The 27,501-nt window shown below is 51.3% G+C and overlaps 25 non-coding genes across 25 annotated transcripts; all 25 read left to right on the top strand.

Moving 5' to 3' along the window:
- Positions 1-624: 624 nt before the first annotated feature.
- LOC124749287 lies at positions 625-743 on the top strand. Its single transcript, XR_007011854.1, has one exon. It is a non-coding gene; the product is annotated as a 5S ribosomal RNA (ribosomal RNA).
- A 986-nt stretch (positions 744-1,729) lies between these two features.
- Positions 1,730-1,848, top strand: LOC124749288. Its single transcript, XR_007011855.1, has one exon. It is a non-coding gene; the product is annotated as a 5S ribosomal RNA (ribosomal RNA).
- A 979-nt stretch (positions 1,849-2,827) lies between these two features.
- On the top strand, positions 2,828-2,946 carry LOC124749290. The gene has a single exon (XR_007011856.1). It is a non-coding gene; the product is annotated as a 5S ribosomal RNA (ribosomal RNA).
- Positions 2,947-3,925: 979 nt separating this feature from the next.
- LOC124749292 lies at positions 3,926-4,044 on the top strand. The gene has a single exon (XR_007011858.1). It is a non-coding gene; the product is annotated as a 5S ribosomal RNA (ribosomal RNA).
- A 974-nt stretch (positions 4,045-5,018) lies between these two features.
- LOC124749293 lies at positions 5,019-5,137 on the top strand. The gene has a single exon (XR_007011859.1). It is a non-coding gene; the product is annotated as a 5S ribosomal RNA (ribosomal RNA).
- Positions 5,138-6,122: 985 nt separating this feature from the next.
- On the top strand, positions 6,123-6,241 carry LOC124749294. Its single transcript, XR_007011860.1, has one exon. It is a non-coding gene; the product is annotated as a 5S ribosomal RNA (ribosomal RNA).
- Positions 6,242-7,220: 979 nt separating this feature from the next.
- On the top strand, positions 7,221-7,339 carry LOC124749295. The gene has a single exon (XR_007011861.1). It is a non-coding gene; the product is annotated as a 5S ribosomal RNA (ribosomal RNA).
- A 979-nt stretch (positions 7,340-8,318) lies between these two features.
- On the top strand, positions 8,319-8,437 carry LOC124749296. The gene has a single exon (XR_007011862.1). It is a non-coding gene; the product is annotated as a 5S ribosomal RNA (ribosomal RNA).
- A 979-nt stretch (positions 8,438-9,416) lies between these two features.
- LOC124749297 lies at positions 9,417-9,535 on the top strand. Its single transcript, XR_007011863.1, has one exon. It is a non-coding gene; the product is annotated as a 5S ribosomal RNA (ribosomal RNA).
- A 981-nt stretch (positions 9,536-10,516) lies between these two features.
- LOC124749298 lies at positions 10,517-10,635 on the top strand. The gene has a single exon (XR_007011864.1). It is a non-coding gene; the product is annotated as a 5S ribosomal RNA (ribosomal RNA).
- Positions 10,636-11,619: 984 nt separating this feature from the next.
- On the top strand, positions 11,620-11,738 carry LOC124749299. The gene has a single exon (XR_007011865.1). It is a non-coding gene; the product is annotated as a 5S ribosomal RNA (ribosomal RNA).
- A 979-nt stretch (positions 11,739-12,717) lies between these two features.
- Positions 12,718-12,836, top strand: LOC124749301. The gene has a single exon (XR_007011866.1). It is a non-coding gene; the product is annotated as a 5S ribosomal RNA (ribosomal RNA).
- A 979-nt stretch (positions 12,837-13,815) lies between these two features.
- Positions 13,816-13,934, top strand: LOC124749302. The gene has a single exon (XR_007011867.1). It is a non-coding gene; the product is annotated as a 5S ribosomal RNA (ribosomal RNA).
- Positions 13,935-14,915: 981 nt separating this feature from the next.
- On the top strand, positions 14,916-15,034 carry LOC124749304. The gene has a single exon (XR_007011869.1). It is a non-coding gene; the product is annotated as a 5S ribosomal RNA (ribosomal RNA).
- Positions 15,035-15,998: 964 nt separating this feature from the next.
- On the top strand, positions 15,999-16,117 carry LOC124749305. Its single transcript, XR_007011870.1, has one exon. It is a non-coding gene; the product is annotated as a 5S ribosomal RNA (ribosomal RNA).
- Positions 16,118-17,097: 980 nt separating this feature from the next.
- Positions 17,098-17,216, top strand: LOC124749306. The gene has a single exon (XR_007011871.1). It is a non-coding gene; the product is annotated as a 5S ribosomal RNA (ribosomal RNA).
- A 982-nt stretch (positions 17,217-18,198) lies between these two features.
- On the top strand, positions 18,199-18,317 carry LOC124749307. The gene has a single exon (XR_007011872.1). It is a non-coding gene; the product is annotated as a 5S ribosomal RNA (ribosomal RNA).
- A 982-nt stretch (positions 18,318-19,299) lies between these two features.
- LOC124749308 lies at positions 19,300-19,418 on the top strand. Its single transcript, XR_007011873.1, has one exon. It is a non-coding gene; the product is annotated as a 5S ribosomal RNA (ribosomal RNA).
- A 980-nt stretch (positions 19,419-20,398) lies between these two features.
- Positions 20,399-20,517, top strand: LOC124749243. The gene has a single exon (XR_007011815.1). It is a non-coding gene; the product is annotated as a 5S ribosomal RNA (ribosomal RNA).
- A 981-nt stretch (positions 20,518-21,498) lies between these two features.
- On the top strand, positions 21,499-21,617 carry LOC124749244. Its single transcript, XR_007011816.1, has one exon. It is a non-coding gene; the product is annotated as a 5S ribosomal RNA (ribosomal RNA).
- A 976-nt stretch (positions 21,618-22,593) lies between these two features.
- LOC124749246 lies at positions 22,594-22,712 on the top strand. Its single transcript, XR_007011817.1, has one exon. It is a non-coding gene; the product is annotated as a 5S ribosomal RNA (ribosomal RNA).
- A 982-nt stretch (positions 22,713-23,694) lies between these two features.
- On the top strand, positions 23,695-23,813 carry LOC124749247. Its single transcript, XR_007011818.1, has one exon. It is a non-coding gene; the product is annotated as a 5S ribosomal RNA (ribosomal RNA).
- A 972-nt stretch (positions 23,814-24,785) lies between these two features.
- On the top strand, positions 24,786-24,904 carry LOC124749248. The gene has a single exon (XR_007011819.1). It is a non-coding gene; the product is annotated as a 5S ribosomal RNA (ribosomal RNA).
- A 980-nt stretch (positions 24,905-25,884) lies between these two features.
- On the top strand, positions 25,885-26,003 carry LOC124749250. Its single transcript, XR_007011821.1, has one exon. It is a non-coding gene; the product is annotated as a 5S ribosomal RNA (ribosomal RNA).
- Positions 26,004-26,976: 973 nt separating this feature from the next.
- LOC124749251 lies at positions 26,977-27,095 on the top strand. The gene has a single exon (XR_007011822.1). It is a non-coding gene; the product is annotated as a 5S ribosomal RNA (ribosomal RNA).
- Positions 27,096-27,501: the final 406 nt, after the last annotated feature.

Raw genomic sequence — 27,501 nt, forward strand, 5'->3', positions numbered from 1 at the left:
AACAGCACGAATCTGCAGGTGAGCCCTGAAATGCGTCAGCGCCATTGTTGGGCAGCACTGTACAGTTCCAAATTTGATTTGTAATCATAAATTTATTCTTTAGTAGCGTCGTCTAGTCCCGCAGACGTTTGTCGTGCTTGCGCCGTCATATGGACCACGACCCGAGCGGCAGCGAGCGGCAGTCGAGCAAAGTCGGGACAAGTCGGGACGGGGACAGGAATGGTGCGAATGCAGTGCAAACTACGCAGACACCTGGTGTGAGGCGAGGCGAGGAAGCTCACATCGCTACCAGTGGCGCCCTCCAGCACGACACTGCCACACCCTGCACAGGCCCTCCGCTGGACACCAGGGACAAGTTGCGTCCTCCGCTAGTGTCGAAGGCTGCACGCGCCCAGCGAATGACAGGAGGTGCAACGAGCAGCAGTGCGTCTCACACATGCGGCGGTGCGCCCGCTAATTCGGCCGTCGTTCTGCTGGGACGCCGGGCGCGCCCCCCGCGCCGTCCTCGAGGAACTGGCTGTTGCAGAAGGAAGTGCTTTCGTCAAATGCGGCGGAAAACTAACATTTTGTGTGTTGGGAGAGAAGCCGAACGCGAATTCTGCCGTGCTCCTACATTACACTAGTGCCAACGGCCATACAATGATGAATACACCGGTTCTCGTCCGATCACCGAAGTTAAGCATCATCTGGCCCGGTTAGTACTTGGATGGGTGACCGCCTGGGAAACCCGGGTGCTGTTGGCTCTCCTTCTTTTTTTTTTTTTTTTTTTTTTTTCCTTTTTATGTCGCTACTCCTGCCAGCCCTCTTTTCACTTCTGTTGTGACAAATACGTTTCCTCAAGCATTTTAAACTACTGTGATGGTACGAAAACAAAAAACAAAAAAATGAACCAATAAAAAATGGTACTGTTGGCTCCCATGCATTTTTTCCTTTTTAAGTCGCCACCCTGTCAGCAGTCTTCTCATACTACCTTTCTGTTGTGACAAAGATACTTTCTTAAGCATTTTAAACTAATGCAACGGTACGATAATGCGGTAATTAACTCAGTTTGAGGGAGAATGTGCTAACGAAGTTTGCCGGGAAGTCTTTGAAAACGACGAAACAGCACGAATCTGCAGGTGAGCCCTGAAATGCGTCAGCGCCATTGTTGGGCAGCACTGTACAGTTCCAAATTTGATTTGTAATCATAAATTTATTCTTTAGTAGCGTCGTCTAGTCCCGCAGACGTTTGTCGTGCTTGCGCCGTCATATGGACCACGACCCGAGCGGCAGCGAGCGGCAGTCGAGCAAAGTCGGGACAAGTCGGGACGGGGACAGGAGTGGTGCGAATGCAGTGCGAACTACGCAGACACCTGGTGTGAGGCGAGGCGAGGAAAGGAAGCTCACATCGCTACCAGTGGCGCCCTCCAGCACGACACTGCCACACCCTGCACAGGCCCTCCGCTGGACACCAGGGACAAGTTGCGTCCTCCGCTAGTGTCGAAGGCTGCACGCGCCCAGCGAATGACAGGAGGTGCAACGAGCAGCAGTGCGTCTCACACATGCGGCGGTGCGCCCGCTAATTCGGCCGTCGTTCTGCTGGGACGCCGGGCGCGCCCCCCGCGCCGTCCTCGAGGAACTGGCTGTTGCAGAAGGAAGTGCTTTCGTCAAATGCGGCGGAAAACTAACATTTTGTGTGTTGGGAGAGAAGCCGAACGCGAATTCTGCCGTGCTCCTACATTACACTAGTGCCAACGGCCATACAATGATGAATACACCGGTTCTCGTCCGATCACCGAAGTTAAGCATCATCTGGCCCGGTTAGTACTTGGATGGGTGACCGCCTGGGAAACCCGGGTGCTGTTGGCTCTCCTTCTTTTTTTTTTTTTTTTTCCTTTTTATGTCGCTACTCCTGCCAGCCCTCTTTTCACTTCTGTTGTGACAAATCCGTTTCCTCAAGCATTTTAAACTACTGTGATGGTACGAAAACAAAAAACAAAAAAATGAACCAATAAAAAATGGTACTGTTGGCTCCCATGCATTTTTTCCTTTTTAAGTCGCCACCCTGTCAGCAGTCTTCTCATACTACCTTTCTGTTGTGACAAAGATACTTTCTTAAGCATTTTAAACTAATGCAACGGTACGATAATGCGGTAATTAACTCAGTTTGAGGGAGAATGTGCTAACGAAGTTTGCCGGGAAGTCTTTGAAAACGACGAAACAGCACGAATCTGCAGGTGAGCCCTGAAATGCGTCAGCGCCATTGTTGGGCAGCACTGTACAGTTCCAAATTTGATTTGTAATCATAAATTTATTCTTTAGTAGCGTCGTCTAGTCCCGCAGACGTTTGTCGTGCTTGCGCCGTCATATGGACCACGACCCGAGCGGCAGCGAGCGGCAGTCGAGCAAAGTCGGGACAAGTCGGGACGGGGACAGGAGTGGTGCGAATGCAGTGCGAACTACGCAGACACCTGGTGTGAGGCGAGGCGAGGAAAGGAAGCTCACATCGCTACCAGTGGCGCCCTCCAGCACGACACTGCCACACCCTGCACAGGCCCTCCGCTGGACACCAGGGACAAGTTGCGTCCTCCGCTAGTGTCGAAGGCTGCACGCGCCCAGCGAATGACAGGAGGTGCAACGAGCAGCAGTGCGTCTCACACATGCGGCGGTGCGCCCGCTAATTCGGCCGTCGTTCTGCTGGGACGCCGGGCGCGCCCCCCGCGCCGTCCTCGAGGAACTGGCTGTTGCAGAAGGAAGTGCTTTCGTCAAATGCGGCGGAAAACTAACATTTTGTGTGTTGGGAGAGAAGCCGAACGCGAATTCTGCCGTGCTCCTACATTACACTAGTGCCAACGGCCATACAATGATGAATACACCGGTTCTCGTCCGATCACCGAAGTTAAGCATCATCTGGCCCGGTTAGTACTTGGATGGGTGACCGCCTGGGAAACCCGGGTGCTGTTGGCTCTCCTTCTTTTTTTTTTTTTTTTTCCTTTTTATGTCGCTACTCCTGCCAGCCCTCTTTTCACTTCTGTTGTGACAAATCCGTTTCCTCAAGCATTTTAAACTACTGTGATGGTACGAAAACAAAAAACAAAAAAATGAACCAATAAAAAATGGTACTGTTGGCTCCCATGCATTTTTTCCTTTTTAAGTCGCCACCCTGTCAGCAGTCTTCTCATACTACCTTTCTGTTGTGACAAAGATACTTTCTTAAGCATTTTAAACTAATGCAACGGTACGATAATGCGGTAATTAACTCAGTTTGAGGGAGAATGTGCTAACGAAGTTTGCCGGGAAGTCTTTGAAAACGACGAAACAGCACGAATCTGCAGGTGAGCCCTGAAATGCGTCAGCGCCATTGTTGGGCAGCACTGTACAGTTCCAAATTTGATTTGTAATCATAAATTTATTCTTTAGTAGCGTCGTCTAGTCCCGCAGACGTTTGTCGTGCTTGCGCCGTCATATGGACCACGACCCGAGCGGCAGCGAGCGGCAGTCGAGCAAAGTCGGGACAAGTCGGGACGGGGACAGGAGTGGTGCGAATGCAGTGCGAACTACGCAGACACCTGGTGTGAGGCGAGGCGAGGAAAGGAAGCTCACATCGCTACCAGTGGCGCCCTCCAGCACGACACTGCCACACCCTGCACAGGCCCTCCGCTGGACACCAGGGACAAGTTGCGTCCTCCGCTAGTGTCGAAGGCTGCACGCGCCCAGCGAATGACAGGAGGTGCAACGAGCAGCAGTGCGTCTCACACATGCGGCGGTGCGCCCGCTAATTCGGCCGTCGTTCTGCTGGGACGCCGGGCGCGCCCCCCGCGCCGTCCTCGAGGAACTGGCTGTTGCAGAAGGAAGTGCTTTCGTCAAATGCGGCGGAAAACTAACATTTTGTGTGTTGGGAGAGAAGCCGAACGCGAATTCTGCCGTGCTCCTACATTACACTAGTGCCAACGGCCATACAATGATGAATACACCGGTTCTCGTCCGATCACCGAAGTTAAGCATCATCTGGCCCGGTTAGTACTTGGATGGGTGACCGCCTGGGAAACCCGGGTGCTGTTGGCTCTCCTTCTTTTTTTTTTTTTTTTTCCTTTTTATGTCGCTACTCCTGCCAGCCCTCTTTTCACTTCTGTTGTGACAAATCCGTTTCCTCAAGCATTTTAAACTACTGTGATGGTACGAAAACAAAAAACAAAAAAATGAACCAATAAAAAATGGTACTGTTGGCTCCCATGCATTTTTTCCTTTTTAAGTCGCCACCCTGTCAGCAGTCTTCTCATACTACCTTTCTGTTGTGACAAAGATACTTTCTTAAGCATTTTAAACTAATGCAACGGTACGATAATGCGGTAATTAACTCAGTTTGAGGGAGAATGTGCTAACGAAGTTTGCCGGGAAGTCTTTGAAAACGACGAAACAGCACGAATCTGCAGGTGAGCCCTGAAATGCGTCAGCGCCATTGTTGGGCAGCACTGTACAGTTCCAAATTTGATTTGTAATCATAAATTTATTCTTTAGTAGCGTCGTCTAGTCCCGCAGACGTTTGTCGTGCTTGCGCCGTCATATGGACCACGACCCGAGCGGCAGCGAGCGGCAGTCGAGCAAAGTCGGGACAAGTCGGGACGGGGACAGGAATGGTGCGAATGCAGTGCAAACTACGCAGACACCTGGTGTGAGGCGAGGCGAGGAAGCTCACATCGCTACCAGTGGCGCCCTCCAGCACGACACTGCCACACCCTGCACAGGCCCTCCGCTGGACACCAGGGACAAGTTGCGTCCTCCGCTAGTGTCGAAGGCTGCACGCGCCCAGCGAATGACAGGAGGTGCAACGAGCAGCAGTGCGTCTCACACATGCGGCGGTGCGCCCGCTAATTCGGCCGTCGTTCTGCTGGGACGCCGGGCGCGCCCCCCGCGCCGTCCTCGAGGAACTGGCTGTTGCAGAAGGAAGTGCTTTCGTCAAATGCGGCGGAAAACTAACATTTTGTGTGTTGGGAGAGAAGCCGAACGCGAATTCTGCCGTGCTCCTACATTACACTAGTGCCAACGGCCATACAATGATGAATACACCGGTTCTCGTCCGATCACCGAAGTTAAGCATCATCTGGCCCGGTTAGTACTTGGATGGGTGACCGCCTGGGAAACCCGGGTGCTGTTGGCTCTCCTTCTTTTTTTTTTTTTTTTTTTTTTTCCTTTTTATGTCGCTACTCCTGCCAGCCCTCTTTTCACTTCTGTTGTGACAAATACGTTTCCTCAAGCATTTTAAACTACTGTGATGGTACGAAAACAAAAAACAAAAAAATGAACCAATAAAAAATGGTACTGTTGGCTCCCATGCATTTTTTCCTTTTTAAGTCGCCACCCTGTCAGCAGTCTTCTCATACTACCTTTCTGTTGTGACAAAGATACTTTCTTAAGCATTTTAAACTAATGCAACGGTACGATAATGCGGTAATTAACTCAGTTTGAGGGAGAATGTGCTAACGAAGTTTGCCGGGAAGTCTTTGAAAACGACGAAACAGCACGAATCTGCAGGTGAGCCCTGAAATGCGTCAGCGCCATTGTTGGGCAGCACTGTACAGTTCCAAATTTGATTTGTAATCATAAATTTATTCTTTAGTAGCGTCGTCTAGTCCCGCAGACGTTTGTCGTGCTTGCGCCGTCATATGGACCACGACCCGAGCGGCAGCGAGCGGCAGTCGAGCAAAGTCGGGACAAGTCGGGACGGGGACAGGAGTGGTGCGAATGCAGTGCGAACTACGCAGACACCTGGTGTGAGGCGAGGCGAGGAAAGGAAGCTCACATCGCTACCAGTGGCGCCCTCCAGCACGACACTGCCACACCCTGCACAGGCCCTCCGCTGGACACCAGGGACAAGTTGCGTCCTCCGCTAGTGTCGAAGGCTGCACGCGCCCAGCGAATGACAGGAGGTGCAACGAGCAGCAGTGCGTCTCACACATGCGGCGGTGCGCCCGCTAATTCGGCCGTCGTTCTGCTGGGACGCCGGGCGCGCCCCCCGCGCCGTCCTCGAGGAACTGGCTGTTGCAGAAGGAAGTGCTTTCGTCAAATGCGGCGGAAAACTAACATTTTGTGTGTTGGGAGAGAAGCCGAACGCGAATTCTGCCGTGCTCCTACATTACACTAGTGCCAACGGCCATACAATGATGAATACACCGGTTCTCGTCCGATCACCGAAGTTAAGCATCATCTGGCCCGGTTAGTACTTGGATGGGTGACCGCCTGGGAAACCCGGGTGCTGTTGGCTCTCCTTCTTTTTTTTTTTTTTTTTCCTTTTTATGTCGCTACTCCTGCCAGCCCTCTTTTCACTTCTGTTGTGACAAATCCGTTTCCTCAAGCATTTTAAACTACTGTGATGGTACGAAAACAAAAAACAAAAAAATGAACCAATAAAAAATGGTACTGTTGGCTCCCATGCATTTTTTCCTTTTTAAGTCGCCACCCTGTCAGCAGTCTTCTCATACTACCTTTCTGTTGTGACAAAGATACTTTCTTAAGCATTTTAAACTAATGCAACGGTACGATAATGCGGTAATTAACTCAGTTTGAGGGAGAATGTGCTAACGAAGTTTGCCGGGAAGTCTTTGAAAACGACGAAACAGCACGAATCTGCAGGTGAGCCCTGAAATGCGTCAGCGCCATTGTTGGGCAGCACTGTACAGTTCCAAATTTGATTTGTAATCATAAATTTATTCTTTAGTAGCGTCGTCTAGTCCCGCAGACGTTTGTCGTGCTTGCGCCGTCATATGGACCACGACCCGAGCGGCAGCGAGCGGCAGTCGAGCAAAGTCGGGACAAGTCGGGACGGGGACAGGAGTGGTGCGAATGCAGTGCGAACTACGCAGACACCTGGTGTGAGGCGAGGCGAGGAAAGGAAGCTCACATCGCTACCAGTGGCGCCCTCCAGCACGACACTGCCACACCCTGCACAGGCCCTCCGCTGGACACCAGGGACAAGTTGCGTCCTCCGCTAGTGTCGAAGGCTGCACGCGCCCAGCGAATGACAGGAGGTGCAACGAGCAGCAGTGCGTCTCACACATGCGGCGGTGCGCCCGCTAATTCGGCCGTCGTTCTGCTGGGACGCCGGGCGCGCCCCCCGCGCCGTCCTCGAGGAACTGGCTGTTGCAGAAGGAAGTGCTTTCGTCAAATGCGGCGGAAAACTAACATTTTGTGTGTTGGGAGAGAAGCCGAACGCGAATTCTGCCGTGCTCCTACATTACACTAGTGCCAACGGCCATACAATGATGAATACACCGGTTCTCGTCCGATCACCGAAGTTAAGCATCATCTGGCCCGGTTAGTACTTGGATGGGTGACCGCCTGGGAAACCCGGGTGCTGTTGGCTCTCCTTCTTTTTTTTTTTTTTTTTCCTTTTTATGTCGCTACTCCTGCCAGCCCTCTTTTCACTTCTGTTGTGACAAATCCGTTTCCTCAAGCATTTTAAACTACTGTGATGGTACGAAAACAAAAAACAAAAAAATGAACCAATAAAAAATGGTACTGTTGGCTCCCATGCATTTTTTCCTTTTTAAGTCGCCACCCTGTCAGCAGTCTTCTCATACTACCTTTCTGTTGTGACAAAGATACTTTCTTAAGCATTTTAAACTAATGCAACGGTACGATAATGCGGTAATTAACTCAGTTTGAGGGAGAATGTGCTAACGAAGTTTGCCGGGAAGTCTTTGAAAACGACGAAACAGCACGAATCTGCAGGTGAGCCCTGAAATGCGTCAGCGCCATTGTTGGGCAGCACTGTACAGTTCCAAATTTGATTTGTAATCATAAATTTATTCTTTAGTAGCGTCGTCTAGTCCCGCAGACGTTTGTCGTGCTTGCGCCGTCATATGGACCACGACCCGAGCGGCAGCGAGCGGCAGTCGAGCAAAGTCGGGACAAGTCGGGACGGGGACAGGAGTGGTGCGAATGCAGTGCGAACTACGCAGACACCTGGTGTGAGGCGAGGCGAGGAAAGGAAGCTCACATCGCTACCAGTGGCGCCCTCCAGCACGACACTGCCACACCCTGCACAGGCCCTCCGCTGGACACCAGGGACAAGTTGCGTCCTCCGCTAGTGTCGAAGGCTGCACGCGCCCAGCGAATGACAGGAGGTGCAACGAGCAGCAGTGCGTCTCACACATGCGGCGGTGCGCCCGCTAATTCGGCCGTCGTTCTGCTGGGACGCCGGGCGCGCCCCCCGCGCCGTCCTCGAGGAACTGGCTGTTGCAGAAGGAAGTGCTTTCGTCAAATGCGGCGGAAAACTAACATTTTGTGTGTTGGGAGAGAAGCCGAACGCGAATTCTGCCGTGCTCCTACATTACACTAGTGCCAACGGCCATACAATGATGAATACACCGGTTCTCGTCCGATCACCGAAGTTAAGCATCATCTGGCCCGGTTAGTACTTGGATGGGTGACCGCCTGGGAAACCCGGGTGCTGTTGGCTCTCCTTCTTTTTTTTTTTTTTTTTCCTTTTTATGTCGCTACTCCTGCCAGCCCTCTTTTCACTTCTGTTGTGACAAATCCGTTTCCTCAAGCATTTTAAACTACTGTGATGGTACGAAAACAAAAAACAAAAAAATGAACCAATAAAAAATGGTACTGTTGGCTCCCATGCATTTTTTCCTTTTTAAGTCGCCACCCTGTCAGCAGTCTTCTCATACTACCTTTCTGTTGTGACAAAGATACTTTCTTAAGCATTTTAAACTAATGCAACGGTACGATAATGCGGTAATTAACTCAGTTTGAGGGAGAATGTGCTAACGAAGTTTGCCGGGAAGTCTTTGAAAACGACGAAACAGCACGAATCTGCAGGTGAGCCCTGAAATGCGTCAGCGCCATTGTTGGGCAGCACTGTACAGTTCCAAATTTGATTTGTAATCATAAATTTATTCTTTAGTAGCGTCGTCTAGTCCCGCAGACGTTTGTCGTGCTTGCGCCGTCATATGGACCACGACCCGAGCGGCAGCGAGCGGCAGTCGAGCAAAGTCGGGACAAGTCGGGACGGGGACAGGAGTGGTGCGAATGCAGTGCGAACTACGCAGACACCTGGTGTGAGGCGAGGCGAGGAAAGGAAGCTCACATCGCTACCAGTGGCGCCCTCCAGCACGACACTGCCACACCCTGCACAGGCCCTCCGCTGGACACCAGGGACAAGTTGCGTCCTCCGCTAGTGTCGAAGGCTGCACGCGCCCAGCGAATGACAGGAGGTGCAACGAGCAGCAGTGCGTCTCACACATGCGGCGGTGCGCCCGCTAATTCGGCCGTCGTTCTGCTGGGACGCCGGGCGCGCCCCCCGCGCCGTCCTCGAGGAACTGGCTGTTGCAGAAGGAAGTGCTTTCGTCAAATGCGGCGGAAAACTAACATTTTGTGTGTTGGGAGAGAAGCCGAACGCGAATTCTGCCGTGCTCCTACATTACACTAGTGCCAACGGCCATACAATGATGAATACACCGGTTCTCGTCCGATCACCGAAGTTAAGCATCATCTGGCCCGGTTAGTACTTGGATGGGTGACCGCCTGGGAAACCCGGGTGCTGTTGGCTCTCCTTCTTTTTTTTTTTTTTTTTTTTTTTTCCTTTTTATGTCGCTACTCCTGCCAGCCCTCTTTTCACTTCTGTTGTGACAAATACGTTTCCTCAAGCATTTTAAACTACTGTGATGGTACGAAAACAAAAAACAAAAAAATGAACCAATAAAAAATGGTACTGTTGGCTCCCATGCATTTTTTCCTTTTTAAGTCGCCACCCTGTCAGCAGTCTTCTCATACTACCTTTCTGTTGTGACAAAGATACTTTCTTAAGCATTTTAAACTAATGCAACGGTACGATAATGCGGTAATTAACTCAGTTTGAGGGAGAATGTGCTAACGAAGTTTGCCGGGAAGTCTTTGAAAACGACGAAACAGCACGAATCTGCAGGTGAGCCCTGAAATGCGTCAGCGCCATTGTTGGGCAGCACTGTACAGTTCCAAATTTGATTTGTAATCATAAATTTATTCTTTAGTAGCGTCGTCTAGTCCCGCAGACGTTTGTCGTGCTTGCGCCGTCATATGGACCACGACCCGAGCGGCAGCGAGCGGCAGTCGAGCAAAGTCGGGACAAGTCGGGACGGGGACAGGAATGGTGCGAATGCAGTGCAAACTACGCAGACACCTGGTGTGAGGCGAGGCGAGGAAGCTCACATCGCTACCAGTGGCGCCCTCCAGCACGACACTGCCACACCCTGCACAGGCCCTCCGCTGGACACCAGGGACAAGTTGCGTCCTCCGCTAGTGTCGAAGGCTGCACGCGCCCAGCGAATGACAGGAGGTGCAACGAGCAGCAGTGCGTCTCACACATGCGGCGGTGCGCCCGCTAATTCGGCCGTCGTTCTGCTGGGACGCCGGGCGCGCCCCCCGCGCCGTCCTCGAGGAACTGGCTGTTGCAGAAGGAAGTGCTTTCGTCAAATGCGGCGGAAAACTAACATTTTGTGTGTTGGGAGAGAAGCCGAACGCGAATTCTGCCGTGCTCCTACATTACACTAGTGCCAACGGCCATACAATGATGAATACACCGGTTCTCGTCCGATCACCGAAGTTAAGCATCATCTGGCCCGGTTAGTACTTGGATGGGTGACCGCCTGGGAAACCCGGGTGCTGTTGGCTCTCCTTCTTTTTTTTTTTTTTTTTTTTTTCCTTTTTATGTCGCTACTCCTGCCAGCCCTCTTTTCACTTCTGTTGTGACAAATACGTTTCCTCAAGCATTTTAAACTACTGTGATGGTACGAAAACAAAAAACAAAAAAATGAACCAATAAAAAATGGTACTGTTGGCTCCCATGCATTTTTTCCTTTTTAAGTCGCCACCCTGTCAGCAGTCTTCTCATACTACCTTTCTGTTGTGACAAAGATACTTTCTTAAGCATTTTAAACTAATGCAACGGTACGATAATGCGGTAATTAACTCAGTTTGAGGGAGAATGTGCTAACGAAGTTTGCCGGGAAGTCTTTGAAAACGACGAAACAGCACGAATCTGCAGGTGAGCCCTGAAATGCGTCAGCGCCATTGTTGGGCAGCACTGTACAGTTCCAAATTTGATTTGTAATCATAAATTTATTCTTTAGTAGCGTCGTCTAGTCCCGCAGACGTTTGTCGTGCTTGCGCCGTCATATGGACCACGACCCGAGCGGCAGCGAGCGGCAGTCGAGCAAAGTCGGGACAAGTCGGGACGGGGACAGGAGTGGTGCGAATGCAGTGCGAACTACGCAGACACCTGGTGTGAGGCGAGGCGAGGAAAGGAAGCTCACATCGCTACCAGTGGCGCCCTCCAGCACGACACTGCCACACCCTGCACAGGCCCTCCGCTGGACACCAGGGACAAGTTGCGTCCTCCGCTAGTGTCGAAGGCTGCACGCGCCCAGCGAATGACAGGAGGTGCAACGAGCAGCAGTGCGTCTCACACATGCGGCGGTGCGCCCGCTAATTCGGCCGTCGTTCTGCTGGGACGCCGGGCGCGCCCCCCGCGCCGTCCTCGAGGAACTGGCTGTTGCAGAAGGAAGTGCTTTCGTCAAATGCGGCGGAAAACTAACATTTTGTGTGTTGGGAGAGAAGCCGAACGCGAATTCTGCCGTGCTCCTACATTACACTAGTGCCAACGGCCATACAATGATGAATACACCGGTTCTCGTCCGATCACCGAAGTTAAGCATCATCTGGCCCGGTTAGTACTTGGATGGGTGACCGCCTGGGAAACCCGGGTGCTGTTGGCTCTCCTTCTTTTTTTTTTTTTTTTTCCTTTTTATGTCGCTACTCCTGCCAGCCCTCTTTTCACTTCTGTTGTGACAAATCCGTTTCCTCAAGCATTTTAAACTACTGTGATGGTACGAAAACAAAAAACAAAAAAATGAACCAATAAAAAATGGTACTGTTGGCTCCCATGCATTTTTTCCTTTTTAAGTCGCCACCCTGTCAGCAGTCTTCTCATACTACCTTTCTGTTGTGACAAAGATACTTTCTTAAGCATTTTAAACTAATGCAACGGTACGATAATGCGGTAATTAACTCAGTTTGAGGGAGAATGTGCTAACGAAGTTTGCCGGGAAGTCTTTGAAAACGACGAAACAGCACGAATCTGCAGGTGAGCCCTGAAATGCGTCAGCGCCATTGTTGGGCAGCACTGTACAGTTCCAAATTTGATTTGTAATCATAAATTTATTCTTTAGTAGCGTCGTCTAGTCCCGCAGACGTTTGTCGTGCTTGCGCCGTCATATGGACCACGACCCGAGCGGCAGCGAGCGGCAGTCGAGCAAAGTCGGGACAAGTCGGGACGGGGACAGGAGTGGTGCGAATGCAGTGCGAACTACGCAGACACCTGGTGTGAGGCGAGGCGAGGAAAGGAAGCTCACATCGCTACCAGTGGCGCCCTCCAGCACGACACTGCCACACCCTGCACAGGCCCTCCGCTGGACACCAGGGACAAGTTGCGTCCTCCGCTAGTGTCGAAGGCTGCACGCGCCCAGCGAATGACAGGAGGTGCAACGAGCAGCAGTGCGTCTCACACATGCGGCGGTGCGCCCGCTAATTCGGCCGTCGTTCTGCTGGGACGCCGGGCGCGCCCCCCGCGCCGTCCTCGAGGAACTGGCTGTTGCAGAAGGAAGTGCTTTCGTCAAATGCGGCGGAAAACTAACATTTTGTGTGTTGGGAGAGAAGCCGAACGCGAATTCTGCCGTGCTCCTACATTACACTAGTGCCAACGGCCATACAATGATGAATACACCGGTTCTCGTCCGATCACCGAAGTTAAGCATCATCTGGCCCGGTTAGTACTTGGATGGGTGACCGCCTGGGAAACCCGGGTGCTGTTGGCTCTCCTTCTTTTTTTTTTTTTTTTTCCTTTTTATGTCGCTACTCCTGCCAGCCCTCTTTTCACTTCTGTTGTGACAAATCCGTTTCCTCAAGCATTTTAAACTACTGTGATGGTACGAAAACAAAAAACAAAAAAATGAACCAATAAAAAATGGTACTGTTGGCTCCCATGCATTTTTTCCTTTTTAAGTCGCCACCCTGTCAGCAGTCTTCTCATACTACCTTTCTGTTGTGACAAAGATACTTTCTTAAGCATTTTAAACTAATGCAACGGTACGATAATGCGGTAATTAACTCAGTTTGAGGGAGAATGTGCTAACGAAGTTTGCCGGGAAGTCTTTGAAAACGACGAAACAGCACGAATCTGCAGGTGAGCCCTGAAATGCGTCAGCGCCATTGTTGGGCAGCACTGTACAGTTCCAAATTTGATTTGTAATCATAAATTTATTCTTTAGTAGCGTCGTCTAGTCCCGCAGACGTTTGTCGTGCTTGCGCCGTCATATGGACCACGACCCGAGCGGCAGCGAGCGGCAGTCGAGCAAAGTCGGGACAAGTCGGGACGGGGACAGGAGTGGTGCGAATGCAGTGCGAACTACGCAGACACCTGGTGTGAGGCGAGGCGAGGAAAGGAAGCTCACATCGCTACCAGTGGCGCCCTCCAGCACGACACTGCCACACCCTGCACAGGCCCTCCGCTGGACACCAGGGACAAGTTGCGTCCTCCGCTAGTGTCGAAGGCTGCACGCGCCCAGCGAATGACAGGAGGTGCAACGAGCAGCAGTGCGTCTCACACATGCGGCGGTGCGCCCGCTAATTCGGCCGTCGTTCTGCTGGGACGCCGGGCGCGCCCCCCGCGCCGTCCTCGAGGAACTGGCTGTTGCAGAAGGAAGTGCTTTCGTCAAATGCGGCGGAAAACTAACATTTTGTGTGTTGGGAGAGAAGCCGAACGCGAATTCTGCCGTGCTCCTACATTACACTAGTGCCAACGGCCATACAATGATGAATACACCGGTTCTCGTCCGATCACCGAAGTTAAGCATCATCTGGCCCGGTTAGTACTTGGATGGGTGACCGCCTGGGAAACCCGGGTGCTGTTGGCTCTCCTTCTTTTTTTTTTTTTTTTTTTTTTTTCCTTTTTATGTCGCTACTCCTGCCAGCCCTCTTTTCACTTCTGTTGTGACAAATACGTTTCCTCAAGCATTTTAAACTACTGTGATGGTACGAAAACAAAAAACAAAAAAATGAACCAATAAAAAATGGTACTGTTGGCTCCCATGCATTTTTTCCTTTTTAAGTCGCCACCCTGTCAGCAGTCTTCTCATACTACCTTTCTGTTGTGACAAAGATACTTTCTTAAGCATTTTAAACTAATGCAACGGTACGATAATGCGGTAATTAACTCAGTTTGAGGGAGAATGTGCTAACGAAGTTTGCCGGGAAGTCTTTGAAAACGACGAAACAGCACGAATCTGCAGGTGAGCCCTGAAATGCGTCAGCGCCATTGTTGGGCAGCACTGTACAGTTCCAAATTTGATTTGTAATCATAAATTTATTCTTTAGTAGCGTCGTCTAGTCCCGCAGACGTTTGTCGTGCTTGCGCCGTCATATGGACCACGACCCGAGCGGCAGCGAGCGGCAGTCGAGCAAAGTCGGGACAAGTCGGGACGGGGACAGGAATGGTGCGAATGCAGTGCAAACTACGCAGACACCTGGTGTGAGGCGAGGCGAGGAAGCTCACATCGCTACCAGTGGCGCCCTCCAGCACGACACTGCCACACCCTGCACAGGCCCTCCGCTGGACACCAGGGACAAGTTGCGTCCTCCGCTAGTGTCGAAGGCTGCACGCGCCCAGCGAATGACAGGAGGTGCAACGAGCAGCAGTGCGTCTCACACATGCGGCGGTGCGCCCGCTAATTCGGCCGTCGTTCTGCTGGGACGCCGGGCGCGCCCCCCGCGCCGTCCTCGAGGAACTGGCTGTTGCAGAAGGAAGTGCTTTCGTCAAATGCGGCGGAAAACTAACATTTTGTGTGTTGGGAGAGAAGCCGAACGCGAATTCTGCCGTGCTCCTACATTACACTAGTGCCAACGGCCATACAATGATGAATACACCGGTTCTCGTCCGATCACCGAAGTTAAGCATCATCTGGCCCGGTTAGTACTTGGATGGGTGACCGCCTGGGAAACCCGGGTGCTGTTGGCTCTCCTTCTTTTTTTTTTTTTTTTTTTTTTCCTTTTTATGTCGCTACTCCTGCCAGCCCTCTTTTCACTTCTGTTGTGACAAATACGTTTCCTCAAGCATTTTAAACTACTGTGATGGTACGAAAACAAAAAACAAAAAAATGAACCAATAAAAAATGGTACTGTTGGCTCCCATGCATTTTTTCCTTTTTAAGTCGCCACCCTGTCAGCAGTCTTCTCTGTGACAAAGATACTTTCTTAAGCATTTTAAACTAATGCAACGGTACGATAATGCGGTAATTAACTCAGTTTGAGGGAGAATGTGCTAACGAAGTTTGCCGGGAAGTCTTTGAAAACGACGAAACAGCACGAATCTGCAGGTGAGCCCTGAAATGCGTCAGCGCCATTGTTGGGCAGCACTGTACAGTTCCAAATTTGATTTGTAATCATAAATTTATTCTTTAGTAGCGTCGTCTAGTCCCGCAGACGTTTGTCGTGCTTGCGCCGTCATATGGACCACGACCCGAGCGGCAGCGAGCGGCAGTCGAGCAAAGTCGGGACAAGTCGGGACGGGGACAGGAATGGTGCGAATGCAGTGCAAACTACGCAGACACCTGGTGTGAGGCGAGGCGAGGAAGCTCACATCGCTACCAGTGGCGCCCTCCAGCACGACACTGCCACACCCTGCACAGGCCCTCCGCTGGACACCAGGGACAAGTTGCGTCCTCCGCTAGTGTCGAAGGCTGCACGCGCCCAGCGAATGACAGGAGGTGCAACGAGCAGCAGTGCGTCTCACACATGCGGCGGTGCGCCCGCTAATTCGGCCGTCGTTCTGCTGGGACGCCGGGCGCGCCCCCCGCGCCGTCCTCGAGGAACTGGCTGTTGCAGAAGGAAGTGCTTTCGTCAAATGCGGCGGAAAACTAACATTTTGTGTGTTGGGAGAGAAGCCGAACGCGAATTCTGCCGTGCTCCTACATTACACTAGTGCCAACGGCCATACAATGATGAATACACCGGTTCTCGTCCGATCACCGAAGTTAAGCATCATCTGGCCCGGTTAGTACTTGGATGGGTGACCGCCTGGGAAACCCGGGTGCTGTTGGCTCTCCTTCTTTTTTTTTTTTTTTTTTTTTTTCCTTTTTATGTCGCTACTCCTGCCAGCCCTCTTTTCACTTCTGTTGTGACAAATACGTTTCCTCAAGCATTTTAAACTACTGTGATGGTACGAAAACAAAAAACAAAAAAATGAACCAATAAAAAATGGTACTGTTGGCTCCCATGCATTTTTTCCTTTTTAAGTCGCCACCCTGTCAGCAGTCTTCTCATACTACCTTTCTGTTGTGACAAAGATACTTTCTTAAGCATTTTAAACTAATGCAACGGTACGATAATGCGGTAATTAACTCAGTTTGAGGGAGAATGTGCTAACGAAGTTTGCCGGGAAGTCTTTGAAAACGACGAAACAGCACGAATCTGCAGGTGAGCCCTGAAATGCGTCAGCGCCATTGTTGGGCAGCACTGTACAGTTCCAAATTTGATTTGTAATCATAAATTTATTCTTTAGTAGCGTCGTCTAGTCCCGCAGACGTTTGTCGTGCTTGCGCCGTCATATGGACCACGACCCGAGCGGCAGCGAGCGGCAGTCGAGCAAAGTCGGGACAAGTCGGGACGGGGACAGGAATGGTGCGAATGCAGTGCAAACTACGCAGACACCTGGTGTGAGGCGAGGCGAGGAAGCTCACATCGCTACCAGTGGCGCCCTCCAGCACGACACTGCCACACCCTGCACAGGCCCTCCGCTGGACACCAGGGACAAGTTGCGTCCTCCGCTAGTGTCGAAGGCTGCACGCGCCCAGCGAATGACAGGAGGTGCAACGAGCAGCAGTGCGTCTCACACATGCGGCGGTGCGCCCGCTAATTCGGCCGTCGTTCTGCTGGGACGCCGGGCGCGCCCCCCGCGCCGTCCTCGAGGAACTGGCTGTTGCAGAAGGAAGTGCTTTCGTCAAATGCGGCGGAAAACTAACATTTTGTGTGTTGGGAGAGAAGCCGAACGCGAATTCTGCCGTGCTCCTACATTACACTAGTGCCAACGGCCATACAATGATGAATACACCGGTTCTCGTCCGATCACCGAAGTTAAGCATCATCTGGCCCGGTTAGTACTTGGATGGGTGACCGCCTGGGAAACCCGGGTGCTGTTGGCTCTCCTTCTTTTTTTTTTTTTTTTTTTTTTTCCTTTTTATGTCGCTACTCCTGCCAGCCCTCTTTTCACTTCTGTTGTGACAAATACGTTTCCTCAAGCATTTTAAACTACTGTGATGGTACGAAAACAAAAAACAAAAAAATGAACCAATAAAAAATGGTACTGTTGGCTCCCATGCATTTTTTCCTTTTTAAGTCGCCACCCTGTCAGCAGTCTTCTCATACTACCTTTCTGTTGTGACAAAGATACTTTCTTAAGCATTTTAAACTAATGCAACGGTACGATAATGCGGTAATTAACTCAGTTTGAGGGAGAATGTGCTAACGAAGTTTGCCGGGAAGTCTTTGAAAACGACGAAACAGCACGAATCTGCAGGTGAGCCCTGAAATGCGTCAGCGCCATTGTTGGGCAGCACTGTACAGTTCCAAATTTGATTTGTAATCATAAATTTATTCTTTAGTAGCGTCGTCTAGTCCCGCAGACGTTTGTCGTGCTTGCGCCGTCATATGGACCACGACCCGAGCGGCAGCGAGCGGCAGTCGAGCAAAGTCGGGACAAGTCGGGACGGGGACAGGAATGGTGCGAATGCAGTGCAAACTACGCAGACACCTGGTGTGAGGCGAGGCGAGGAAGCTCACATCGCTACCAGTGGCGCCCTCCAGCACGACACTGCCACACCCTGCACAGGCCCTCCCGCTGGACACCAGGGACAAGTTGCGTCCTCCGCTAGTGTCGAAGGCTGCACGCGCCCAGCGAATGACAGGAGGTGCAACGAGCAGCAGTGCGTCTCACACATGCGGCGGTGCGCCCGCTAATTCGGCCGTCGTTCTGCTGGGACGCCGGGCGCGCCCCCCGCGCCGTCCTCGAGGAACTGGCTGTTGCAGAAGGAAGTGCTTTCGTCAAATGCGGCGGAAAACTAAACATTTTGTGTGTTGGGAGAGAAGCCGAACGCGAATTCTGCCGTGCTCCTACATTACACTAGTGCCAACGGCCATACAATGATGAATACACCGGTTCTCGTCCGATCACCGAAGTTAAGCATCATCTGGCCCGGTTAGTACTTGGATGGGTGACCGCCTGGGAAACCCGGGTGCTGTTGGCTCTCCTTCTTTTTTTTTTTTTTTTTTTTTTTTTCCTTTTTATGTCGCTACTCCTGCCAGCCCTCTTTTCACTTCTGTTGTGACAAATACGTTTCCTCAAGCATTTTAAACTACTGTGATGGTACGAAAACAAAAAACAAAAAAATGAACCAATAAAAAATGGTACTGTTGGCTCCCATGCATTTTTTCCTTTTTAAGTCGCCACCCTGTCAGCAGTCTTCTCATACTACCTTTCTGTTGTGACAAAGATACTTTCTTAAGCATTTTAAACTAATGCAACGGTACGATAATGCGGTAATTAACTCAGTTTGAGGGAGAATGTGCTAACGAAGTTTGCCGGGAAGTCTTTGAAAACGACGAAACAGCACGAATCTGCAGGTGAGCCCTGAAATGCGTCAGCGCCATTGTTGGGCAGCACTGTACAGTTCCAAATTTGATTTGTAATCATAAATTTATTCTTTAGTAGCGTCGTCTAGTCCCGCAGACGTTTGTCGTGCTTGCGCCGTCATATGGACCACGACCCGAGCGGCAGCGAGCGGCAGTCGAGCAAAGTCGGGACAAGTCGGGACGGGGACAGGAATGGTGCGAATGCAGTGCAAACTACGCAGACACCTGGTGTGAGGCGAGGCGAGGAAGCTCACATCGCTACCAGTGGCGCCCTCCAGCACGACACTGCCACACCCTGCACAGGCCCTCCGCTGGACACCAGGGACAAGTTGCGTCCTCCGCTAGTGTCGAAGGCTGCACGCGCCCAGCGAATGACAGGAGGTGCAACGAGCAGCAGTGCGTCTCACACATGCGGCGGTGCGCCCGCTAATTCGGCCGTCGTTCTGCTGGGACGCCGGGCGCGCCCCCCGCGCCGTCCTCGAGGAACTGGCTGTTGCAGAAGGAAGTGCTTTCGTCAAATGCGGCGGAAAACTAACATTTTGTGTGTTGGGAGAGAAGCCGAACGCGAATTCTGCCGTGCTCCTACATTACACTAGTGCCAACGGCCATACAATGATGAATACACCGGTTCTCGTCCGATCACCGAAGTTAAGCATCATCTGGCCCGGTTAGTACTTGGATGGGTGACCGCCTGGGAAACCCGGGTGCTGTTGGCTCTCCTTCTTTTTTTTTTTTTTTTTTTTTTTCCTTTTTATGTCGCTACTCCTGCCAGCCCTCTTTTCACTTCTGTTGTGACAAATACGTTTCCTCAAGCATTTTAAACTACTGTGATGGTACGAAAACAAAAAACAAAAAAATGAACCAATAAAAAATGGTACTGTTGGCTCCCATGCATTTTTTCCTTTTTAAGTCGCCACCCTGTCAGCAGTCTTCTCATACTACCTTTCTGTTGTGACAAAGATACTTTCTTAAGCATTTTAAACTAATGCAACGGTACGATAATGCGGTAATTAACTCAGTTTGAGGGAGAATGTGCTAACGAAGTTTGCCGGGAAGTCTTTGAAAACGACGAAACAGCACGAATCTGCAGGTGAGCCCTGAAATGCGTCAGCGCCATTGTTGGGCAGCACTGTACAGTTCCAAATTTGATTTGTAATCATAAATTTATTCTTTAGTAGCGTCGTCTAGTCCCGCAGACGTTTGTCGTGCTTGCGCCGTCATATGGACCACGACCCGAGCGGCAGCGAGCGGCAGTCGAGCAAAGTCGGGACAAGTCGGGACGGGGACAGGAATGGTGCGAATGCAGTGCAAACTACGCAGACACCTGGTGTGAGGCGAGGCGAGGAAGCTCACATCGCTACCAGTGGCGCCCTCCAGCACGACACTGCCACACCCTGCACAGGCCCTCCGCTGGACACCAGGGACAAGTTGCGTCCTCCGCTAGTGTCGAAGGCTGCACGCGCCCAGCGAATGACAGGAGGTGCAACGAGCAGCAGTGCGTCTCACACATGCGGCGGTGCGCCCGCTAATTCGGCCGTCGTTCTGCTGGGACGCCGGGCGCGCCCCCCGCGCCGTCCTCGAGGAACTGGCTGTTGCAGAAGGAAGTGCTTTCGTCAAATGCGGCGGAAAACTAACATTTTGTGTGTTGGGAGAGAAGCCGAACGCGAATTCTGCCGTGCTCCTACATTACACTAGTGCCAACGGCCATACAATGATGAATACACCGGTTCTCGTCCGATCACCGAAGTTAAGCATCATCTGGCCCGGTTAGTACTTGGATGGGTGACCGCCTGGGAAACCCGGGTGCTGTTGGCTCTCCTTCTTTTTTTTTTTTTTTTTTTTTTTTCCTTTTTATGTCGCTACTCCTGCCAGCCCTCTTTTCACTTCTGTTGTGACAAATACGTTTCCTCAAGCATTTTAAACTACTGTGATGGTACGAAAACAAAAAACAAAAAAATGAACCAATAAAAAATGGTACTGTTGGCTCCCATGCATTTTTTCCTTTTTAAGTCGCCACCCTGTCAGCAGTCTTCTCATACTACCTTTCTGTTGTGACAAAGATACTTTCTTAAGCATTTTAAACTAATGCAACGGTACGATAATGCGGTAATTAACTCAGTTTGAGGGAGAATGTGCTAACGAAGTTTGCCGGGAAGTCTTTGAAAACGACGAAACAGCACGAATCTGCAGGTGAGCCCTGAAATGCGTCAGCGCCATTGTTGGGCAGCACTGTACAGTTCCAAATTTGATTTGTAATCATAAATTTATTCTTTAGTAGCGTCGTCTAGTCCCGCAGACGTTTGTCGTGCTTGCGCCGTCATATGGACCACGACCCGAGCGGCAGCGAGCGGCAGTCGAGCAAAGTCGGGACAAGTCGGGACGGGGACAGGAATGGTGCGAATGCAGTGCAAACTACGCAGACACCTGGTGTGAGGCGAGGCGAGGAAGCTCACATCGCTACCAGTGGCGCCCTCCAGCACGACACTGCCACACCCTGCACAGGCCCTCCGCTGGACACCAGGGACAAGTTGCGTCCTCCGCTAGTGTCGAAGGCTGCACGCGCCCAGCGAATGACAGGAGGTGCAACGAGCAGCAGTGCGTCTCACACATGCGGCGGTGCGCCCGCTAATTCGGCCGTCGTTCTGCTGGGACGCCGGGCGCGCCCCCCGCGCCGTCCTCGAGGAACTGGCTGTTGCAGAAGGAAGTGCTTTCGTCAAATGCGGCGGAAAACTAACATTTTGTGTGTTGGGAGAGAAGCCGAACGCGAATTCTGCCGTGCTCCTACATTACACTAGTGCCAACGGCCATACAATGATGAATACACCGGTTCTCGTCCGATCACCGAAGTTAAGCATCATCTGGCCCGGTTAGTACTTGGATGGGTGACCGCCTGGGAAACCCGGGTGCTGTTGGCTCTCCTTCTTTTTTTTTTTTTTTTCCTTTTTATGTCGCTACTCCTGCCAGCCCTCTTTTCACTTCTGTTGTGACAAATACGTTTCCTCAAGCATTTTAAACTACTGTGATGGTACGAAAACAAAAAACAAAAAAATGAACCAATAAAAAATGGTACTGTTGGCTCCCATGCATTTTTTCCTTTTTAAGTCGCCACCCTGTCAGCAGTCTTCTCATACTACCTTTCTGTTGTGACAAAGATACTTTCTTAAGCATTTTAAACTAATGCAACGGTACGATAATGCGGTAATTAACTCAGTTTGAGGGAGAATGTGCTAACGAAGTTTGCCGGGAAGTCTTTGAAAACGACGAAACAGCACGAATCTGCAGGTGAGCCCTGAAATGCGTCAGCGCCATTGTTGGGCAGCACTGTACAGTTCCAAATTTGATTTGTAATCATAAATTTATTCTTTAGTAGCGTCGTCTAGTCCCGCAGACGTTTGTCGTGCTTGCGCCGTCATATGGACCACGACCCGAGCGGCAGCGAGCGGCAGTCGAGCAAAGTCGGGACAAGTCGGGACGGGGACAGGAATGGTGCGAATGCAGTGCAAACTACGCAGACACCTGGTGTGAGGCGAGGCGAGGAAGCTCACATCGCTACCAGTGGCGCCCTCCAGCACGACACTGCCACACCCTGCACAGGCCCTCCGCTGGACACCAGGGACAAGTTGCGTCCTCCGCTAGTGTCGAAGGCTGCACGCGCCCAGCGAATGACAGGAGGTGCAACGAGCAGCAGCAGTGCGTCTCACACATGCGGCGGTGCGCCCGCTAATTCGGCCGTCGTTCTGCTGGGACGCCGGGCGCGCCCCCCGCGCCGTCCTCGAGGAACTGGCTGTTGCAGAAGGAAGTGCTTTCGTCAAATGCGGCGGAAAACTAACATTTTGTGTGTTGGGAGAGAAGCCGAACGCGAATTCTGCCGTGCTCCTACATTACACTAGTGCCAACGGCCATACAATGATGAATACACCGGTTCTCGTCCGATCACCGAAGTTAAGCATCATCTGGCCCGGTTAGTACTTGGATGGGTGACCGCCTGGGAAACCCGGGTGCTGTTGGCTCTCCTTCTTTTTTTTTTTTTTTTTTTTTTTCCTTTTTATGTCGCTACTCCTGCCAGCCCTCTTTTCACTTCTGTTGTGACAAATACGTTTCCTCAAGCATTTTAAACTACTGTGATGGTACGAAAACAAAAAACAAAAAAATGAACCAATAAAAAATGGTACTGTTGGCTCCCATGCATTTTTTCCTTTTTAAGTCGCCACCCTGTCAGCAGTCTTCTCATACTACCTTTCTGTTGTGACAAAGATACTTTCTTAAGCATTTTAAACTAATGCAACGGTACGATAATGCGGTAATTAACTCAGTTTGAGGGAGAATGTGCTAACGAAGTTTGCCGGGAAGTCTTTGAAAACGACGAAACAGCACGAATCTGCAGGTGAGCCCTGAAATGCGTCAGCGCCATTGTTGGGCAGCACTGTACAGTTCCAAATTTGATTTGTAATCATAAATTTATTCTTTAGTAGCGTCGTCTAGTCCCGCAGACGTTTGTCGTGCTTGCGCCGTCATATGGACCACGACCCGAGCGGCAGCGAGCGGCAGTCGAGCAAAGTCGGGACAAGTCGGGACGGGGAGACAGGAATGGTGCGAATGCAGTGCAAACTACGCAGACACCTGGTGTGAGGCGAGGCGAGGAAGCTCACATCGCTACCAGTGGCGCCCTCCAGCACGACACTGCCACACCCTGCACAGGCCCTCCGCTGGACACCAGGGACAAGTTGCGTCCTCCGCTAGTGTCGAAGGCTGCACGCGCCCAGCGAATGACAGGAGGTGCAACGAGCAGCAGTGCGTCTCACACATGCGGCGGTGCGCCCGCTAATTCGGCCGTCGTTCTGCTGGGACGCCGGGCGCGCCCCCCGCGCCGTCCTCGAGGAACTGGCTGTTGCAGAAGGAAGTGCTTTCGTCAAATGCGGCGGAAAACTAACATTTTGTGTGTTGGGAGAGAAGCCGAACGCGAATTCTGCCGTGCTCCTACATTACACTAGTGCCAACGGCCATACAATGATGAATACACCGGTTCTCGTCCGATCACCGAAGTTAAGCATCATCTGGCCCGGTTAGTACTTGGATGGGTGACCGCCTGGGAAACCCGGGTGCTGTTGGCTCTCCTTCTTTTTTTTTTTTTTTCCTTTTTATGTCGCTACTCCTGCCAGCCCTCTTTTCACTTCTGTTGTGACAAATACGTTTCCTCAAGCATTTTAAACTACTGTGATGGTACGAAAACAAAAAACAAAAAAATGAACCAATAAAAAATGGTACTGTTGGCTCCCATGCATTTTTTCCTTTTTAAGTCGCCACCCTGTCAGCAGTCTTCTCATACTACCTTTCTGTTGTGACAAAGATACTTTCTTAAGCATTTTAAACTAATGCAACGGTACGATAATGCGGTAATTAACTCAGTTTGAGGGAGAATGTGCTAACGAAGTTTGCCGGGAAGTCTTTGAAAACGACGAAACAGCACGAATCTGCAGGTGAGCCCTGAAATGCGTCAGCGCCATTGTTGGGCAGCACTGTACAGTTCCAAATTTGATTTGTAATCATAAATTTATTCTTTAGTAGCGTCGTCTAGTCCCGCAGACGTTTGTCGTGCTTGCGCCGTCATATGGACCACGACCCGAGCGGCAGCGAGCGGCAGTCGAGCAAAGTCGGGACAAGTCGGGACGGGGACAGGAATGGTGCGAATGCAGTGCAAACTACGCAGACACCTGGTGTGAGGCGAGGCGAGGAAGCTCACATCGCTACCAGTGGCGCCCTCCAGCACGACACTGCCACACCCTGCACAGGCCCTCCGCTGGACACCAGGGACAAGTTGCGTCCTCCGCTAGTGTCGAAGGCTGCACGCGCCCAGCGAATGACAGGAGGTGCAACGAGCAGCAGTGCGTCTCACACATGCGGCGGTGCGCCCGCTAATTCGGCCGTCGTTCTGCTGGGACGCCGGGCGCGCCCCCCGCGCCGTCCTCGAGGAACTGGCTGTTGCAGAAGGAAGTGCTTTCGTCAAATGCGGCGGAAAACTAACATTTTGTGTGTTGGGAGAGAAGCCGAACGCGAATTCTGCCGTGCTCCTACATTACACTAGTGCCAACGGCCATACAATGATGAATACACCGGTTCTCGTCCGATCACCGAAGTTAAGCATCATCTGGCCCGGTTAGTACTTGGATGGGTGACCGCCTGGGAAACCCGGGTGCTGTTGGCTCTCCTTCTTTTTTTTTTTTTTTTTTTTTTTCCTTTTTATGTCGCTACTCCTGCCAGCCCTCTTTTCACTTCTGTTGTGACAAATACGTTTCCTCAAGCATTTTAAACTACTGTGATGGTACGAAAACAAAAAACAAAAAAATGAACCAATAAAAAATGGTACTGTTGGCTCCCATGCATTTTTTCCTTTTTAAGTCGCCACCCTGTCAGCAGTCTTCTCATACTACCTTTCTGTTGTGACAAAGATACTTTCTTAAGCATTTTAAACTAATGCAACGGTACGATAATGCGGTAATTAACTCAGTTTGAGGGAGAATGTGCTAACGAAGTTTGCCGGGAAGTCTTTGAAAACGACGAAACAGCACGAATCTGCAGGTGAGCCCTGAAATGCGTCAGCGCCATTGTTGGGCAGCACTGTACAGTTCCAAATTTGATTTGTAATCATAAATTTATTCTTTAGTAGCGTCGTCTAGTCCCGCAGACGTTTGTCGTGCTTGCGCCGTCATATGGACCACGACCCGAGCGGCAGCGAGCGGCAGTCGAGCAAAGTCGGGACAAGTCGGGACGGGGACAGGAATGGTGCGAATGCAGTGCAAACTACGCAGACACCTGGTGTGAGGCGAGGCGAGGAAGCTCACATCGCTACCAGTGGCGCCCTCCAGCACGACACTGCCACACCCTGCACAGGCCCTCCGCTGGACACCAGGGACAAGTTGCGTCCTCCGCTAGTGTCGAAGGCTGCACGCGCCCAGCGAATGACAGGAGGTGCAACGAGCAGCAGTGCGTCTCACACATGCGGCGGTGCGCCCGCTAATTCGGCCGTCGTTCTGCTGGGACGCCGGGCGCGCCCCCCGCGCCGTCCTCGAGGAACTGGCTGTTGCAGAAGGAAGTGCTTTCGTCAAATGCGGCGGAAAACTAACATTTTGTGTGTTGGGAGAGAAGCCGAACGCGAATTCTGCCGTGCTCCTACATTACACTAGTGCCAACGGCCATACAATGATGAATACACCGGTTCTCGTCCGATCACCGAAGTTAAGCATCATCTGGCCCGGTTAGTACTTGGATGGGTGACCGCCTGGGAAACCCGGGTGCTGTTGGCTCTCCTTCTTTTTTTTTTTTTTTTCCTTTTTATGTCGCTACTCCTGCCAGCCCTCTTTTCACTTCTGTTGTGACAAATACGTTTCCTCAAGCATTTTAAACTACTGTGATGGTACGAAAACAAAAAACAAAAAAATGAACCAATAAAAAATGGTACTGTTGGCTCCCATGCATTTTTTCCTTTTTAAGTCGCCACCCTGTCAGCAGTCTTCTCATACTACCTTTCTGTTGTGACAAAGATACTTTCTTAAGCATTTTAAACTAATGCAACGGTACGATAATGCGGTAATTAACTCAGTTTGAGGGAGAATGTGCTAACGAAGTTTGCCGGGAAGTCTTTGAAAACGACGAAACAGCACGAATCTGCAGGTGAGCCCTGAAATGCGTCAGCGCCATTGTTGGGCAGCACTGTACAGTTCCAAATTTGATTTGTAATCATAAATTTATTCTTTAGTAGCGTCGTCTAGTCCCGCAGACGTTTGTCGTGCTTGCGCCGTCATATGGACCACGACCCGAGCGGCAGCGAGCGGCAGTCGAGCAAAGTCGGGACAAGTCGGGACGGGGACAGGAATGGTGCGAATGCAGTGCAAACTACGCAGACACCTGGTGTGAGGCGAGGCGAGGAAGCTCACATCGCTACCAGTGGCGCCCTCCAGCACGACACTGCCACACCCTGCACAGGCCCTCCGCTGGACACCAGGGACAAGTTGCGTCCTCCGCTAGTGTCGAAGGCTGCACGCGCCCAGCGAATGACAGGAGGTGCAACGAGCAGCAGTGCGTCTCACACATGCGGCGGTGCGCCCGCTAATTCGGCCGTCGTTCTGCTGGGACGCCGGGCGCGCCCCCCGCGCCGTCCTCGAGGAACTGGCTGTTGCAGAAGGAAGTGCTTTCGTCAAATGCGGCGGAAAACTAACATTTTGTGTGTTGGGAGAGAAGCCGAACGCGAATTCTGCCGTGCTCCTACATTACACTAGTGCCAACGGCCATACAATGATGAATACACCGGTTCTCGTCCGATCACCGAAGTTAAGCATCATCTGGCCCGGTTAGTACTTGGATGGGTGACCGCCTGGGAAACCCGGGTGCTGTTGGCTCTCCTTCTTTTTTTTTTTTTTTCCTTTTTATGTCGCTACTCCTGCCAGCCCTCTTTTCACTTCTGTTGTGACAAATACGTTTCCTCAAGCATTTTAAACTACTGTGATGGTACGAAAACAAAAAACAAAAAAATGAACCAATAAAAAATGGTACTGTTGGCTCCCATGCATTTTTTCCTTTTTAAGTCGCCACCCTGTCAGCAGTCTTCTCATACTACCTTTCTGTTGTGACAAAGATACTTTCTTAAGCATTTTAAACTAATGCAACGGTACGATAATGCGGTAATTAACTCAGTTTGAGGAGAATGTGCTAACGAAGTTTGCCGGGAAGTCTTTGAAAACGACGAAACAGCACGAATCTGCAGGTGAGCCCTGAAATGCGTCAGCGCCATTGTTGGGCAGCACT

Source organism: Schistocerca piceifrons, unplaced genomic scaffold, assembly GCF_021461385.2.
Source record: "Schistocerca piceifrons isolate TAMUIC-IGC-003096 unplaced genomic scaffold, iqSchPice1.1 HiC_scaffold_433, whole genome shotgun sequence".
NCBI classification, from domain to species: Eukaryota; Metazoa; Arthropoda; class Insecta; order Orthoptera; family Acrididae; genus Schistocerca; species Schistocerca piceifrons.